The sequence below is a fragment of the Aplysia californica genome, unplaced genomic scaffold (assembly GCF_000002075.1).
Source record: "Aplysia californica isolate F4 #8 unplaced genomic scaffold, AplCal3.0 scaffold00010, whole genome shotgun sequence".
In the NCBI taxonomy this organism is placed as follows: Eukaryota; Metazoa; Mollusca; class Gastropoda; order Aplysiida; family Aplysiidae; genus Aplysia; species Aplysia californica.
In genome coordinates, this window is record NW_004797280.1 from 1,886,611 (window position 1) to 1,891,064 (window position 4,454).

At 40.9% G+C, this 4,454-nt stretch overlaps 1 long non-coding RNA gene across 1 annotated transcript in view; it reads right to left on the bottom strand.

Annotated features, from left to right (window-relative positions):
- LOC118477783 overlaps positions 1-3,620 on the bottom strand; it is an 11,133-nt gene extending 7,513 nt beyond the window's left edge. The window contains exon 1 of the long non-coding RNA XR_004858607.1: positions 3,379-3,620. This is a non-coding gene — a long non-coding RNA (uncharacterized LOC118477783). The remainder of the gene's footprint in view (positions 1-3,378) is intronic.
- Between the last annotated feature and the right edge of the window lie 834 nt (positions 3,621-4,454).

Genomic DNA, 4,454 nt, shown 5'->3' on the forward strand with positions numbered 1-4,454 from the left:
AGAGAGAGAGAGAGGGGGGGGAGGAGAGCTAAAGAAAGAGAAAGAGAGCAGATATGCCTCTTATGTGCTTGCGCCTGTTTGTTAAAGAATTAGTTTTTCTTGAATCATCCAATGACAAATCATGCGAACATTATTCTAAACGTATTCTACAGTTAAAAAAAACAAAAAAACAAATGACAATTAAAATAAATGTAGATATCTATGTTCATCAGTTCATATCAGATAAAATATTGGGCAGTTTGCAAGGACATACTGATCAAGCATTTGACTGGAAGAAGCAATGGATGATCGCGCACAGAAAGTCTTCGATGTCAGTTTAGTTAGTTGAAGGTCTACGCCATGATTTTGGTTTAGTTGAAGGTCTACCGCGGTGTTCCTAGTTTAGTTGAAGGTCTACCGCGGTGTTCCTAGTTTAGTTGAAGGTCTACCGCGGTGTTCCTAGTTTAGTTGAAGGTTTAGTTGACGGTCCACCGAGTCTTCTCTGCGTTTACGTTCGGATGTCTGTTGCTCTTAGTCTATTGCACGTTCTGATAGCCACAGTAAAGAGTGCGCCCTTGAAACTCAAAGGACAGGCCTACCTATTACAGCGATTACCACCCCACCCCCTCCTTTTCAACCCCATTTTTCTCTCCAAAAATATTAATCGAATGACATTTTTAAAAATCAAACAAACAAATACACAGTTTTTAAGTTTAAACAACAGCCTATTACTAGATCTAGAAACACAGTGTAAGTCAGATTAAAAATTGCAATTATATCTCTTTAGGAATTATTACGTGAATTTTCCAAATGGACGACTCAGGATTGCATCTGTGAGAGTGCGTGCGTGCGTATGTCGGTATATTATGTATCTCTACATCTGTATACAAGTATGTGTACCGGTGCACGCTCACGCGCGCGTGTGTGTGTGTGTGTGTGTGTGCGTATGATTGTGTGTGTGTGTATGTGTGTGTGTGTGTGTGTGTGTGTGCGCGTGTGCGAGCGTATGTGTGTACGTATGTGTCTACACGTTTGTATTCGTGTGTGTGACTGCGTCTTTGTGATTTAAAAAAATGATGTGTGTTAGTGTATGAATACGGCGCAATCACGACTTGTCAACAGCCGCGTAGAAGTAATGCCGACAGTGGCATTTGTTATACATAAACTTGAACATTTATTTTAGTTTTCTCACTATATTTCTCTCTGGTTTTAAGTCCAGCATACTATGCAGGTAGATAGCGAAGTCATTTCGTCACATTTAATTGGGATGTGACGAGATGACCGTGTGACGAAATGACCGTTTACCAGGTAGATGACTGTCACAAACTCGACACAATTTATAAAGTCGCCCGGCTCTTGTATTTACTTGATTAGGCTCACTCTAGTTGATAGCTCGTTCATTTCCTTTATACATATAAGATAATTGCCTAAGTCATATTTGGTTGGTTTGGAGTTTTTGGTTCTGAAACGTAGAGCAGAGCCAGCTTGATAATATTATAGTCCACTGGACAAAAGGATAATCCAAACTAAATATAAAATCAAGTGAGTATACCAAAATTCAAACGTTTCATGGAGTCAATTGTTAGGCAAAAAAAATTCCTCATTTTTTTCTCAAAATGGCTAAAATGACTTAGGAATTGAAGTGTATCTTATGAGCGTGTCGACCTGTCTCAATGAATTTGTCACAGAGATGTTCTCATTGCCTCATAGTTCTAGCTACCATTGACCACGGGATCCTCCAAACAAAATCGTAAGCCTCTAGTGGTGCCTTGTTGTAGCAGAGTTGGTGACATTCTTATTGTTGTTGCTGTCGTTATTATTACCTTTATCATTGACGACAAGATGGCAAATAGGATTGTGCTGGGCACAGAATGGGACTTACGAAATTACATGTTGGCAAAAAGGGTCAGAAAAGATATTTGAGTTGTTTTTGGGCTGTTGTTTTTTTTTAGTTTGATTTATTTGTTTCGGAAAATAGTAAGATGTGATTTGAGAACGAAAGAATCATAAATTTATATTTACGTTATTTTTTTCTTTTCCTTTTAGTACATGTGCTTATACAACATCTATTCACCATAAATCGGTTTGTTTGTGTCTTTGTTCAACTTCTTTATATTATATTATGTGCTATGGTTTTTAAAAGTTCGTAAGCTTGTTTTGTTTGTGTGGGTTTTGCTCCTCTTTAAAAACATGCAATTTTTAAAATGTGTTTCTCTTTTTTTTAATATATAACTCTGCATCAGCATTCTGTTTCGGCTACATTTAATAACGCTACTCGTTCGCCTCATCCCCTCCCTTCTCCGCCTTTCGTCTTAAAGAAGTGTGAATTCTCTTCAACGGGGGTACAGGAAACCAAAGATAATGTTTGGGGGTATGTTTAAGCCTAAAGTTTCGATTCAAGACCAGTTTATCTCAAACATATTTTGATAACTGAATTTAGATGTACAGAATGAACAGAAAGAGTTAGAAACGAATGCGTTTTCACAAAATCTTGTGTACATGTATGCAGGAATTGGACTGGAAAGTAGAACGAGAGAGAGAGAGAGAAAAAAATGATAATAATGAAAGACTGGGAAAGTAAAGACAGTAGCTAGAGCGGATCCTACTTACACTTCACACAGGGACAATACTGACATGGCTGAGCTTCCTCCGTGCCGCACATCTGCACTCAGAAATCCATCAACATCTACTCCAGAACACATTAATTAATAACAATGAGCGCTCTTCAAATCCCTCACAAACTTTCCCCCCTTTTTCACTATAGATGTGTTCTAATTATTTTTTTTTGTTTAGATCGCCTGCAGAGAGGCAATTGACATTCGTACAAAAATGAAATCCTACAGGACTAAGCATAATTCGCCATCGTTCTAGTTATGGTGGCCGGAGTGTCCCACCCCGAGAGAGTAGCGGCTCTCCCGTTATGTCGACCTGACACAACAGCTCCCCCGTGAGCACCCCCACACCCACCCCCACACTCACCCTCACACTCACACTAAGTTACGGCGACCCGCCGAGCGCACCACAGAGTCCCTCCACGCCGCCACATCAAAAGCTAAACATATCCATCACAAATAGCAAAACTGAGTGAAAACGTACTCCATCCAAACTTATCACAAGAAAAAATATTTCGAAAGCGCGTATTGGGCATCCTTTTTTAAGTTACGGGAAAAAAAACTTAGCCGCAGTAGCAAAACAAAACTGATAGGCTAAAAGAGTCGTTACAAATTCAGGGTATCGAAGCTCATATTATTTGTCAGGTAAGGAGATGATGACCAAAGCACTAACGCTAAATATGACAAGACGAAGGAGCGGGGACGCTGCACAAGCAAACAGGGAGCGCTGCACATGGTCTCAGAAGGCTACACTATCTGGCGCGCGCGCGCCTATCTGTAAAGTCACCTGAGTCTCCGAGGTCTTGGAGTCGCCTAGAGGCCAAGTACGGTAAATCTCCTATCTCAAATGTCCACACCCGGGCGGCCGCGCTGGGCTGTTCCACACACGGCTCTGGTACTGAGGGAGCTACTCTCTCGGGTATGTCTTTTGTTGCTTTCCGCACTCCCCTCCAATCCCATCCCTACCCTAGAGACGGGCGGCCCACGAGGGAGCAGTCAGTGAAGAGCTCTGCGCCACCGGCCAATGGGAGATCTCTAATCGCCTGCACGCGATAAGTCGCCGCCCCCCGCCGCCGGGGACTGGCCGCTGTCGCGCGCGCTGGGGCCAATCACACCGGAGTCTGACGCCGACATAGGGCGGTAATTCCGCCAGCGCCCCGGCTCGTTTTCATCCCCCGCGTCTTCTGTCTTTTTCCTTGTGTAGTTTCGCCCTCTGCTTTGACACCCTGCTGATTGTCATTTTGTTAAATAAACATACAAGTGTTGCAACTCTTGGAAATCATTATTTGCTAATCAAAACTCAGTAGATCTAGTGGATAGCTGGACTGGATTTTTGCAATTGCCAGAAAAAACAAAACAACAACAATCTGCACTGGACTGAAAAAAAGTAGATAAATAACGTTTAGGCCTAATCAACAGTAGAATTCACATTCATTTAATGAAAACCGACAATTATCAATATTATTCTGATATTTTCATGAACAATATCAAAAGCCGGTTCAGACGGAAAAGACAACATGAAGTTGTTGGGGTTTGTTTTGTTTTGTTTTGCTTGGGTTGTTTTTGTGTTGTTGTTGTTGTTTTTTTTGGGGGGGGAGCAATCAAGTTTCTTTAAAAATGTAACACATTCACCTCCTGTAAAGTAGGCAATTAAATTAGAAAAGTAATTTAAACAAGTGACGACATAATATAAGAATACAATTTCTTAGATTTTTCCAGGAGGGGAACACGAGGCTTTCTTTTTTGGAGTTTGGGAGTGCAATATTATTTCTATAAAGGCTCTATAATTTTGGTATTTAAAATGTTGGGTCTTTTTTTGTGGAGGGAAAAAAGAAAAGGAAAATGAAAAACTTATTGTGAGGA